The following is a 15381-nucleotide window of genomic DNA, read 5'->3' as shown; positions in this document are numbered from 1 at the left end:
TGTATTATTCGGGAGAAAACAAACAGGGAACTAATGGTACGGCATTTATGGTGAACAAAAAATGAGGGAAAACTGATACAATTCAAAGCAGTTAATGAAAGGATATCTTACATAAGAAAATAAACAAGCCAACATCTCGATAGTCAATTGCTATGCACCCACCGAAGAAGCAAACCAAGAAGATAAAGCAGAATTCTACGACATCCTGGAAGAAACCTGTGAAAATATTCCGAGGAATGACATATTAATAATATTGGGTGATTTCAATGCAAAGTTCGGAAAGGAAGATTATAACCGTAATGTAGCCTTAGGCGTAACCAGGATGATCCTTGGGGGGGGTTACAACTACCTGAAAGGGGGGTAAAACTACTGGAAGTTCTCTGAGGGCTATGGTGTTAAGCGTATAGAGCTCAAAGTACATCCCAATGGGGGGGTTACAACCCTCAAAACCCCCCTGGTTACGCCTATGAATGTAGCTGCCAAAGAAACCATTCATGAAACTACGAATGATAATGGAGGAGAAATCTGCAACCTAGCAGCAGCAACAAATACATATATAGTTAGTACTGGGCATAAACATAAAAAAGAAAACAAAATACCATGGATGATACCAGGAAGAATGGATGGAAACCAAATATATCATACTCTAATTTCGAAAAAGTGTACACAAATAGTACAAGACGTAAGGTCATATAGAGGGGCAAATGGAGGCACTGACCACATATTGTTGATAGCAAAACTTAAGATGAAAATAATCAAAGCAAATAATCATAAGGAAGGAAAAAGGAGGAAATGGAATATAGCCAATCTGAAAACGCAAGAAACAAAGCAACAATATACAGAACAACTGGAACAGAAATTGGGTCAGTACGAGCACATAGAAATAGAAGGATAATGGAAAAACATAAAGAACAGCATAATAGAGACAGCAGAACAAATAATAGGATTCCAAAAAAACAAAGAATCGAAAGAATGGTTTGATGAGGAATGTCACCAAAAAAGTCAACTGAAGCACCTCGCAAGAAACAAATGGCTACAAAGTGCCGAACAGGAACAACTGGACCAATATAGAAAAGAAAAACAAGAAGCATTGAAACTCTATAGAAGAAAGAAGAACACATGGATCTCTGAACAAATGCAAGAATTAGAAACGAATAATAAAGACAACAAGAAATTGTTCAAATAGATAAAACAACAACACAGTACCAAAAAATCTGTCACAAAAATAAACAAAAAAGATTGGGAAAAACATTTCACGGACCTATACAAAAACGACAATAAGGCATATTCAGAGGATGAGGATATAAGAGATAACAGAGATGAAGAGGAAGTAGCACCTACTTATTAGGAATTCATGGAGGTATTAAAACAACTAAAAGTAAACAAAACGCCAGGGCCAGATGAAATCAACAACGAACTGATCATCAACGGCGGAGAGGAGCTCACGAAGCGAATGCACAAGTTAATGGTTACAATTTGGAAGGACGAAAGCATGCCCATAGAATGGAAAAACGGACACATCGCACCAATCTTTAAGAAAGGAGATCCAACTAAGTGCTGCAACTACAGACCAATTATGCTACTAAATACAACGTATAAGATATTGACCACAATTATAAGAAACCGACTAAATCAATACACAGAAAAAATTATAGCACCATATCAAAGGGTTTTATAACAATAGATCAAAGGAAGATCAACAATAGATGCAATACACGTACTGACACAAACAATTGAAAAAAAGAACATTTATTATAAACATAAAAAAGAACACAAAATAACATGGATGATACCAGGAAGAATGTATGAAAACCAAATAAATCATACTCTAATTTCGAAAAAGTGGACACAAATAGTACAAGACGTAAGGCCATATAGAGGGGCAAATGGAGGCACTGACCACATATTGTTGATAGCAAAACTTAAGATGAAAATAATTAAAGCAAATAATCATAAGGAAGGAAAAAGGAGGAAATGGAATATAGCCAATCTGAAACCGCAAGAAACAAAGCAATAATATACAGAACAACTGGAACAGAAATTGGGTCAGTACGAGCACATAGAAATAGAAGGAGAATGGAAAAATATAAAGAACAGCATAATAGAGACAGCAGAACAAATAATAGGATTCCAAAAAAACAAAGAATCGAAAGAATGGTTTGATGAGGAATGTCACCAAAAAAGTCAACTGAAGCACCTCGCAAGAAACAAATGGCTACAAAGTGCCGAACAGGAACAACTGGACCAATATAGAAAAGAAAAACAAGAAGCACTGAAACTCTATAGAAGAAAGAAGAACACATGGATCTCTGAACAAATGCAAGAATTAGAAACGAATAATAAAGACAACAAGAAATTGTTCGAATAGATAAAACAACAATACAGTACCAAAAAATCTGTCACAAAAATAAACAAAAAAGATTGGGAAAAACATTTCACGGACCTATACAAAAACGACAATAAGGCATATTCAGAGGATGAGGATATAAGAGATAACAGAGATGAAGAGGAAGGCGCACCTACTTATCAGGAATTCATGGAGGTATTAAAACAACTAAAAGTAAACAAAACGCCAGGGCCAGATGAAATCAACAACGAACTGATCATCAACGGAGGAGAGGAGCTCACGAAGCGAATGCACAAGTTAATGGTTACAATTTGGAAGGACGAAAGCATGCCCATAGAATGGAAAAACGGACACATCGCACCAATCTTTAAGAAAGGAGATCCAACTAAGTGCTGCAACTACAGACCAATTATGCTACTAAATACAACGTATAAGATATTGACTACAATTATAAGAAACCGACTAAATCAATACACAGAAAAAATTATAGGACCATACCAACAGGGTTTTAGAAAAGGAAGATCAACAATAAATGCAATACACGTACTGACACAAACAATTGAAAAAAGCTATGAACATGACATAGAATTACACATACTATTCATCGATTTCCAACAGGCCTTCGACAGCAAAAAATGGAGATACCGGCAAAATTAATAAGACTAACTAGAATGACAATAAAAGTTAAAACAAATGAGGGCGATACAAATGACATCAAAATAGAACTTGAAGTAAGACAAGGAGACAGTCTGTTAACGTCAAACGACACTATTTAATATCGCTCTAGAAGGAGTAATTAGGGACACAGGGCTGAAAAAGACAATTATTCAAAGCTCAACACAGATCATAGGATATGCAGATGACCTGGGACTGGTAGCACGAGATAAAGAATGGCTAGAAGAGGCACCTTTAACCCTGGTAAGAGAAGCAAAGACGAGAGGATTAATAATCAATCAGAATAAAACAAAATATCTTATAAGCACACGAGACTATGTAAACAGAATAGCAGAAATAAAGATAGGTGAAAATACATTCCAGAGAGTAGATTGCTTCAAATACCTGGGGGTGATGGTGGACGGCAAAAACGGAAGGAGTATAGAGATAAACGACAGAATTAAAGCAGGTAATAGAGTATATTGGAAATATCACCAACTACTCAAGGACAAAAACCTGAGCAAAAAAAACAAAATCAAAAATATACACAGCAGTAATCAGATCAGTGATAGCCTATGGAGCAGAAGTAATGTGCCTTACGAAAAAAGACGAAGAAAATTAAAAATAATTGAGAGAAAAATTATAAGAATACAGGGCCCAGTAAAGACAGAAACAGGGGAATATAGAAAGCTGATGAACCATGAAATAATAAATATAAATAAAGGAGAAGATATAGTAAAATTCATTAAAGCACAAAGGCTCAGATGGTTTGGGCACACACAAAGAAGAGGGGTAGAAGAACCGATCAGGAAGATAATGAACTGGAAACCAGTAAAAAATAGACGAAGAGCAAGACCAAAAATTAGATGGGAAGATCAACTGCTAGACGATATATCAAAGATGGAAATTGCAAACTGGAGAGAAAGATTCAGGACCGGAGAGAGTGGCAGAAGATAGTAGAGAAGGCAAAAAAACATCACAACCTATGAACTACGACCTAAAGGAAAAGCGGACTAATTTACCGCGTGAAATGGATTAAAAGAGCTCATATTTGAGCGAACTATATTCTAACAAGAGTGAACGGTCCATATAATAATTTCAGGTATGTACTTGTATAAATTACCCTCCTTGAAGTTAATGTAAAAGGTATTCATCATTTATGTATTGTCTTTTGGAAGGATTACTAGAGAAAATCCAAATAAATTTTGAAAAAATGGCTGAAATCGCTGAAATTCTTGTAACAGATTTCGTAATGAGTGAACATGGGTGTAAGTTACTGGTGGTAAATGATTTTAAATTTCACTTAAAGAAAGTGCTAAAAAGTCTAAAACATTGATGGTACTGTTCTGCATCTGGTTGCCAGGAAACCTGTTATACCGACGGTTAGTTTTTTTTTTAATATTTTGAGTAGTAACTATGTTGGTTATCAACAATTTGATGTCAAAAAAGCACATTCTGCCATTTTTTGTCTACCAGTAAGAAGAAAAACATTCAAAACAAAATTTAAGATAACCGCATTATAGAGCATGTAAAACAATTTAAACAAGGTTTTATAAATTTCGCTATACTTAATTGTTGCTTATAAAACTATAAATTAAGTCAGTTTAACGTTAATACAGGGTGAGTCATGAAGAACTATACATACTCCTACCTCGTGTAGAGGCTCCTATGGGGAATAACAAATGACCATTAAAAAGTGTATGCTCCCATTGTTTATTAATATACAGGGCGAGTTTCGCATTTTGACAGAAATTTGTATTCATCATAATTTTTGAACGGTCAGATCGATGTGTCTCTTATTTTGGCCAATCGTTACACTATTACCACCTAATCAACTGATTTATTCAAACTAGAAAAAAATCAGGTCCGGCTTCAAAAAAATGAGTTCGTTTGGGTCTTAGAAAAAATTTCACCCTGTATACGCTTTTTGAAAACTATAATATGAGTTTTACAAAATAGACAAATAGGCAATTAAAATGACATATTTATTTTTTTCCTCACACGATTACTTAATTTTTTATAAAAAAATAAAATTCTGAGTATGAATTAAAACTTTGGTAAAGTGAACCATAAATTTAAAAAAAAAATAACTTTTATTACAAAAATTAATTTTTTTTAACAAATATTTAATTTATGTTACCACCCAATCAACTGATTTATACAATCTAAAAAAAATCAGGCCAGGATTTAAAAAATTAGTTCGTTTTGGTCTTAGAAAAAATTTCACCCGGTATACGCTTTTTGAAAACTCTAATATGAATTTTATAAATTAGACAAATAGGCAATTAAAATGGCATATTTATTTTTTTCCCCACACGATTACTTAATTTTTTATAAATAAATCAATTTGACACTGAATAATTAAAAGTTTGGTAAAGTGAACCATAGATTTTAAAAAATTAACTTTTATTACAAAAATTAATTTTTTTGAACAAATATTTAACTTATGTTACCACCCAATCAACTGATTTATACAAACTAGAAAAAATTTCACCCTGTATGCTCTTTCTGAAACTCTAATATGAATTTTACAAATTAGACAAATAGGCAATTATAATGGCATATTTATTTTTTTCTCCACACGATTACTTAATTTTTTATTAAAAAATCAAATTTGTCAAAATCGGAATTTTAACCTAAAACTGAAAAAAAAAATGAAATCACGGTTTAACTAGCTACAACTCTGTTCCATTTTAATATTTTTTTTTCTGAAATTTTACAGCACATATCTCTTACCATTGTGAATATGAAAATTGTTGTAGACTTTTCGTCTTCTTCTCATAAAAGTTATAAATTTTTAAAAATAAAAGGTGCAGATTCGTGAATTGCAAAGTTAAATCGCAAAAATTAAGTGAAAAAATTCAAGATTTACCTATTTATCACGTCTATGTTAAACTATAGAGTCCAAAGATAGGTGTTATGGATTTTAGATCTAGACGTGGTAGAGAAAAAAAAAATGGTGAAGCTTTTAAATTTGAGAAAAACGTTGTTTAATTTTTTTTATTTTTATGGCAAAATTCCGATTTTGACAAATTTGATTTTTTAATAAAAAGTTAAGTAATCGTGTGGGGAAAAATAAGTAAGCCATTTTAATCGAGTATTTGTCTTATTTGTAAAATTCATACTAGTTTTCAAAAAGCGTTTACAGGGTGAAATTTTTTTTAAGACAGAAACGAACAAATTTTTTAAATCCGGGCCTGATTGGGTGGTAACATAAGTTAAATATTTGTTAAAAAAAATAATTTTTGTAATAAAAGTTATTTTTTTTAATTTATGGTTCACTTTACCAAACTTTTAATTCATACTCAAATTTGATTTTTTTATAAAAAATTAAGTAATCGTGTGGGGAAAAAATAAATATGTCATTTTAATTGCCTATTTGTCTAATTTGTAAAATTCATATTATAGTTTTCAAAAAGCGTATACAGGGTGAAATTTTTTCTAAGACCCAATTGAACTAATTTTTTTGAAGCCAGACCTGATTTTTTTCTAGTTTGAATAAATCAGTTGATTAGTTGGTAATAGTGTAACGATTGACCAAAATAAGAAATACATTGATCTGACCGTTCAAAAATTATGATGAATACAAATTTCTGTCAAAATGCGAAACTCGCCCTGTATATTATTAAACAACGGGAGCAGACACTTTTTAATGGTCATTTGTTATTCCCCATATTAGCCTCTACACGAAGTAGGAGTATGTACAGTTCCTCATGACTCACCCTGTATAACTTATGTAAAAAATACAACTTATATCTCGATATTACGTGAAATAGCTCAAAGAAATGAGTAAAAATACACGGTTTTTGTGACACTCAGTGTAACTACGTAACACTTGTTTTATTTTCTATATTAACGGAATAACAAAATTTATGTACATCTGACCAATTTTTTCTCAATTTAATTATTTATTGACAATTTAAATGAAAAATAGCCGATTTTAAGAATTTTCGTCTCTAAGTTACAATATTTTACCAAAAAACTGAAAAAAAAACCGATTAGTTTATTGAAATAGCCTTAAAATGAGTTGAAGTAAAATAGAATTGCGGCTTTGTTTATCAATAAACATTAACTATTCAAATTTATTTCTTACGTTTTAAGCTAACTACCTGAGGTACCCCTAAACCCTAAAAATGTCATCAAAACGACGATTTTGAAGCTCTTCCGACTGGATTAAAGAAGCTATTATCGATTCAAACAAAAGTTGTGTATTTGTAATTCTAAATTTCAACTATTTAATTAAAAATAAAGGGTTTCAGTTGAAAATTCAAAGTTGCTACACCCACCGCTTTCGCAGGCAGAATAAGAACCCTGCTATTGCATAAGTATATAGATTTTGAAAAACCATTAAAAAAGCATTCCAAAGTTTTTTCGATATGCCGTCTAGTTCTCGAGATATTTGACAATCGCCTTTCTGGACAGAGCCCTTAAATAATGTAAACATTCTTATTCAAGCTAGACATAAGCCGAGTGAGAGAGCTGACCGTGAAATTCATTTACGATGTTTCCAAATTTACCGGATCTCGGGTTGTCTGCAAAATATATATTTACCATATACACAACGGATCGCGCGCGCTGCCCTCTACAGTGGATTTAGTGGAACCACTGCAATATAAAATTCACCAAAAGTGGTGCAAAATGAGGTCCAGACAAAAATCGATTTCCTTGTACCTTAACCATTGTCACATCGAGATGTCACTATATACACGTGAATACAAGGTGAGATCCAAAATCGGATCTCGCCTTGCCAAACGGATCTCATCTTGTATAGCTTATGATACAAACGGATCTCGCCTTGATATGAAGACATATATATATATATATATATATATATATATATATATATATATATATATATATATATATATATATATATATATATATATATATATACATCCTTCGTACAAAGTCAGTCCATTAGACAAAACAGTTATCCCGAGCCATCGATTTCTGATAGAGTTAGAGGAGTATATCTTTCAAATTTAAACTTAGGTGATATGTGACGTAATGAATTATGAAATATATATTTGACATAGTTTGCAAATAAAAGATTTGTAGAAAAAAAATATATCACCTAAAAATTTCTAACAATCCTGAGCCGATAGCAGATTCATACAAACCCAGTCCATCTTTATACTCCAATAGGTATCCATACGGTAATTCCCGAGCCAGGCAGTGTTGCCGTAATATTAAAACGCGAAAAAAGTGCAGACTTTTAAATCATTTTACATTTGGCCGTTTTCGTCTACAAAATCAACTTCACAGTCTCGTCTACAAATTTCACGCCTAGAAATTTTAAATACAACGTATTTAGTTGAAATGGGAAGTAAAAGTTACGAGATTTAAATTAGAACTTGTTCGAGTTACGAGATTTAAATCAGAAATTTACTTTTATATACGGGTCATTCCATTTCAAATCACTAAATTTTGGAGCAAAAAAAATTTTGGACCTCCGATTTGTCTGAAAATTGGTATATAGCTTCTGCGGGACGTAAAAATAAGATATTTAAGGTCAAAAAATCTTTTTCTTTTTTTTCTCAAAATGTTATTTTATGCGATTTTACAGTGATTTGGTGTTAATTTATACAAATTTGCATTTTTTATCGTAAAGTATCAATGGAAAACATAATATTTTAATAGAAGGGACTCAAAAATGTCATTATATGGCATTATAACAAGTTACTTTGATTCAAAACAAGCTTTTGATCAAATTTTATAGCGTAGAAAACGTTAAAATACCGTTTTTTACATTTTTATCCATTCCCAAAATACATCATAATCGATTGGGCTGAAAATTTGCCAACAGATAGACAAAGCATGAAACTTTAAGTGATGAGAAGGATTTGAATTATATTACAATACCAAAAAAGTCACATGCAATATTATAGTCAAAAATATAGGCTTCTACTGTAAGTACAATTAACTCAAAAATATCGACCTCACGACAAAAATTGTTAAAAAGAAATTGTAATAATTGTAAATACGATTTATTTGGAACAATTTCAGGTCCTCCCATTTTTGTCGAAAAGTTAAAAATGGCGGAGATATTGAGCAAAACAGGTTCTCCTTTAAAATCAAGATGGCGGCTAACGTAACAGAAGAATTCATTCGTGATTTAAATTTAGGCTACTATTGACTCCCCTAAAGATCAGAAAAATAAAATTTTGGGCAGCTCGGCATTCAAGGTCAAATGCTATCCCGACTGGACTAATATATACTTTTGAATCTGACATTACTGCATGTAACTTTTTTGGTATTGTAATATAATTCAAATCCTTCTAACCACTTAAAGTCCTATCTTTTGGCTATCCGTGGGCAAATTTTCAGCCAAATCGATGATGATGTATTTTGGGAATGGAGGAAAATGTAAAAACCGGTATTTTAACGTTTTTTACACTATAAAATTTGATCAAAAACTTGTTTTGATTCAAAATAACTTGTTATAATGCCATATAATGACATTTTTGAGTCATTTCTATCAAAATATTATGTTTTTCATTGACACTTTACAACAGAAAATGCAAAATTGTTTAGATAAACACCAAATCACTGTAAAATCGCATAAAATAACATTTTGAGAAAAAAGAAGAAGAAGATTTTTTGACCTTAAATATCTTATGTTTACGTCCCGCAGAAGCTATATACCAATTTTCAGACAAATTGGAGATCCAAAATTTTTTGCCTGAGTGATTTGACATGGAATGTACCATACTGATTTTGTGAAGCATACATCTATATTCGTTTAAATACATGGTTTTCTTACTTTTTGCAGGAAAAGTACGACTTTGCTCCCTACAATCAGGTCAGAAAAAGTATACTTTCGGTAAAGGTTGAGGGAAAATTTTTTTTCATATATTATGTAAAGTTTGCTACCTACTAAATAAACTTAAAAAACACCCTGCTAGTTTTCACAATCATAAACTTGTCAGGATGATAAGTTCCACAATTAAAACTTCCCCTGTTCCAGTGTTCCCATACATCAAAGTTTGTCCGACTAAACACCGTTAAGCTATTAACAAATGTTCAGCATGTTATTAATCAACTTTTTTTTGGCACGCGGGATCCAGGCCTAAAAATTTATTTAAATATAAACAAATACAAGAAAGTCTAACATTGTGGATATTTAAACATCTCGGAAATTATGAAACGTATAAATTTTTGTGAATTGTAAATAAGATATGTACCTCCTACCTACAGTTATTTGCTTATTCACATTTTCACAATGGGATTTGTCGGACTGCATTCACTTAAAATTTTACAATAGGTATTATTAACCATGTTTACGATCCCGACTCCCGACTTAGCCATAAAAAATATCGGTACCTATCCTATGAATCACTTCCTTTAGTTTAGTCCTTTAATAATTTCATAGTTGGAATTATTATACATATTGTGTTATTTTGTACCTAAATAGTTTGTTTTTACAATTGGAATAATAAACAAAAGATCAGCATTTCTTATGTTAAATAATGTTAGTATAAGAAAAGAATACATAAAATACAACCATGAATATCTGAATAAGTCATTCAATAACTTCTAAAAAATTTAATATAATGTGACTAAATATAGTTTTGTCCAATAAATATATCCCATTATCGTCAAAAGGTACTTTTAAATGTTTTAACTTTATTCTGCGATTTTGCTTCTTCTTCTTCTTTAAGTGCCGTCTACCAATCGGTGCGGTGGTTTTGATATCATCATCATTCTCTTTACTCTATCTACCGCTGCGCTGAAGAGTTCTACAGAACTGCATTTAAACCAGTTCCTTAAAAATTCTTCAACCATGACACTTTCATTCTTCCAATACTCATTCTGCCTCTTATCTTTTCCTGTAATATCAGTCTTAGCATTTCATATCGCTGTCTCTTCATTACGTGTCCCAGATATTATAAATTTCTTATTTTTATTGTGTACATTATTTCGCATTATTTGCCAAATTCTCGCAATACTTCCGTGTTCGTTTTCTTCTGTGTCCATACTATTCTAGGCATCCTTCTGTAACACCACATTTCAAATGACTGTAGCTTATTTATATGTTCTTGCTTTAATGTTCAACTTTCAAGTCCATATTGCTGTATCGAGAACACGTAGCATCTCAAAGCTCCTACTCTCAGTTCCAATCCAAGGTCTTTGTTGCAGAAAACTGTTTTCATTTTTACAAACGCATTTCTTGCTATTTCTATCCTGGTCCTTATTTCTGTTGTTTGTTGTTTTGTCCTTATTCTTTAAAATCCAGGTTCCTAGGTATTTGTATGTATCGACCATTTCTATCGGTGCATATCCCAAATGAATGTTTGGTTGTATGTTTTCTTAGTTAGTATCATGTATTTTGTCTTTTTTGTATTCATTTTTAGTCCATTTTCTTCACAGAAACTGTTTGTTTTGTTTAGTAGTAGTTGGAGTTGTTCAGCAGAGCTTGCTATGATAATTACAGTATCATCTGCATATCTTATGTTGTTATAGATCTCCCGTTTGGTATTATTCCTTCACTATGAGAAAGTAATGCTTTTTCAAAAATGGCTTCACTATATACATTAAAGAGTAATGGAGACATAACACATCCCTGCTTAGCTTCTCTCCTGATTTCAATTTTGCCGGGTTTGTATCTATTACAATTTATGCTCTTTGATTCCTGTAAAGGTTTGTTACTATTCGGAAGTCCCTTTGGTCTATGTTTTTTTGTCTTTATAATTTGTACCAATTATTCATGTCTTACTTTTTCAAATGCTTTCTCAAAATCAACGTAACAAACATGCACATCCACATTCATATATATACATCTTTGAGCTAACACATTAAAAGCAAATAACACCTCTCTGATTCTTAGTCATTATTAGATTATTTATTTTAGATGATTATTTTTAAAAAGACAGCCCTTTATCGAATGTTAATTTGGTTTTACCGACATTTTTGAAAGTAAAAGTAATATCTTGAGTTAAATATGGGTGGGCACAAAAAATACACCCTTGATAAAACTTGCTACTAAAGGTCTCTATATAATTTCTCGTTGGTAGGAACATAAAACTTGAAGCCTTCGAGATGTGGCTATACAGGCGAATCCTAAGGATATCATGGACTGACAAAATAACCAACGAGACCGTATTACGAAGAGTGGGCAAAGAAAGAGAGTTGATGTATACCATTAAAAGGAGAAAGTTAGAATATCTCGGACACATAATGAGAAAGGGCACCAAATACAGATTACTGAAGGTAATCCTTCAAGGTAAAGTATTCGCAAAGCGAGGAATTGGGAGAAGAAGAATATCATGGTTAAAGAACCTGAGGAAATGGTTCTCCACAACAACTAATCTATTTAAAGCATCAGTTAATAAAATAATTATAGCCAGAATGATCGCCAATATTCGAAACGAATAGGCACTAAAAGAAGAAGAAGGAACATAATCCATATAATTATCTACGTATAATTACATAATCGACATAATTATCCGCCAATGAGGAGGCTGAAAAGAAGAATGTGGAGAAAATCGACAAATCTGAATTACTGGCTTTTACTCGTATTTTAATTTGGATGTACATTGTAATTTTGTTGTAAGGTTTGTAAATTGTTTATATTAATATTTTAGAAGATGGTGTGTTAATAAGCATAACATAAGATTCTTAAGTTTAATCCATTTGCAACAACTCTGAATAAATATATTAGCTATTTTCGAGGTGAACATTTTTTACCCACCCTTGGGCATACATGGAACCTAAAAAAGGTTGGGCGTTGAAGGGTTAGAGCAAATGCCGTATTGGAGAGTATTGTGTACAAAACGAGCACAGAAACACTCCTCGCATAATATTACACTATCTTCACATTACATATTATAACACAAGGGCTTCACACTATACTGGTTTTGGCCGATAGTAGAAAATACAACGATAGGTATCAAGGAAGACTTTATTAGACTGTAAAATACCGCAAAACAAATAGGCATCCGAATAAATAAGAATAATACAAAATTTATGGCTATAATACGAACGGAACAGTGAGACATAATATTAGAGTAAAACGTTACAATGGACCAGTACAACTTTAAAAGGGTTCATTAGTTTAAACATTTGGGAGCTACGATCAGCTCTGTCAACATCATTACTCATAAACAGATATTAAAGACAAGATACAAAGTGCAAATCGTTGCTGGTTTGCGTTACAAAAAATAATAAAATCCAAAAATGTATCCAGCCGTACAAAATAAGAATCTACCGTTCGGGCCTGTAATGACGTATGGCTGTGAAACATGGACAATGACAAAACAATACGAGAACTGCTTAAAAATCACAGAAAGAAGAATTCTTACAGGAATATATGGAGCAGTTAAAGATGACACCAGAGAACTGTACAAAGTGGGAACCTACCAGCACTTACATGACTAACCAGATATAGTTAAAATAATAAAGTCACAAAGATCGGTCGGACATGACAAGAGACGAGAGCATTGTATCGCCACATTCTCAACATTTTACAAGAATTAATTACTTTTCCAAACTATAATCTACGTTAAAATTAAGACAGCCAATTTGTCTGTAAAAAAGTGACAAAAAACAAAAGAAAATATACCTTATACGACATTATACAACAAAATAAAAATATCTCAAAATATCTCTACATTAGATTGTTAATTTTGTTCTCTTTAAAATTTGGAACTCAATTAAAGAATATTGTTCTTTCTACTATATTTTACAATAAAAATACATTTTATGAAAATCTGTTATGTATTCCAAATAACCAGAATCCATTTAAATTTAAGAACGACAAATTTATCATTGTAATGTGTCACTCCGTCGGGTCCACCGTTTCAATAATATCCTCTTTTTACCTGAGGTGACACGAAACGATATACTGTATTGATAGTTACAACCAACGCTGTTGCCACTTCTGTTGGTTCGGAATTGCTAATTTTAAGACATATATACAAATAGATGCAACAGCGCTTGTATATAATTTTAGGCGGAATTAGTTGGAACTAACAAAACAATCCTTCGTACAATGTGGAGCCACTTGACTTCAGTTTTGCCTTGCACTTTTTGACTATATGTGGCTCAAATATAGGCATGTTGGTATCATTTGCAGTAGATAATGCCATACTCTTTCATTTTCTTCCGCAATAGTCAATAAAATATGCAAATCGATGGAGAAAACTGCGAGAAACAATCCGGAGCCACGTATATGGTCTGACATTGTTTCACTGGTCTGACATTGTTCATTCATTTACCTATTACTGGACTGACTTTGTATGGAAGCGGAATATATATATATATATATATATATATATATATATATATATAAATATTTTTACGCTCTTTTCTATTGCGGTATTACCTTTTTGAAAAATTATTATATACAGAGGGAAAAATTGAAAAAAAACACATATTTTTACATACACAACCAGTAAAAACACCATTTCTGGTAAACTGATTTTTCTGGTTCACTACATCCATCTTGTAGACCAAAAAAAGAACCTATATACCAAATTTAGTTGAAATCGGACTTTTCGTTCAAAAGTTATGGTACTATTAAACACCTATGTATAGCCGCCATTTTGAATGCCCGCCATTTTTGCAAAAGGCAAAATCTGAGATAGCCTCATATCTAAATTTGAACCTTTATACGTGCAGTATATGTGGACCAAATTATATGTTTGTATCGTTAAATGTGCAATTGTTTCACCTATCGGCCGCACTTCTAACAACCAACCGCCGTTCACTTGTATTGAGGATTTGAAAATCTTGTTCAAAGATACCACGAGTGATATCTCGACATGCAACAAGTACTGGGTGGCCATTAGTTACTATTTTCACTCCGATGAAAACCAAAGGATAGTCTACCATTTTTTGAATTGCCGATCGTTGTCTTGGAAGAAGATTTACAAAAATCTTAATGGACGATAGTGCTCCTAATGTAAAGGTCCAAGCTTCCAAACACTATTTTCTCCAGCCCAGAGTTTCCAATCTAAATGGATGTGAGACAGACGTCTAAGTGTTCGGCTACTTTTATTCCCGTTGACGACGCAACTAATTTTATTTTTATTGTCGTCTTTATGACTACGACTGTATGATCAAGGAAATTAAGATTTTTACACTTCAGTAAAATATGCATTTAATGATGAAAAACTGATTTTGATCACATTTATTGACACACGCGTTACAGAGATGTTGAGCGTTGAACAGATCTTTTTACACTTACGCTTTTTAACACGGCGCATATCCACAGGTCGGATATATGTTGCGCCTTACATAATATACCTAATGAGTGGTGGAAAGTGGCGCGCTCATTTGAAATACTTACAATTTATACATGTGTTAGACCCGTACTGACATAGGCAGCTGAGACAAGGGCCGAGACAACAAAGACCAAACAAATAATGAGAACAACAGAT

Source organism: Diabrotica virgifera, chromosome 9 (genome assembly GCF_917563875.1).
Source record: "Diabrotica virgifera virgifera chromosome 9, PGI_DIABVI_V3a".
Taxonomy (NCBI): domain Eukaryota; kingdom Metazoa; phylum Arthropoda; class Insecta; order Coleoptera; family Chrysomelidae; genus Diabrotica; species Diabrotica virgifera.
The sequence above is the reverse complement of the archived record's forward strand: the minus strand, read 5'-3'. Positions refer to the sequence as shown.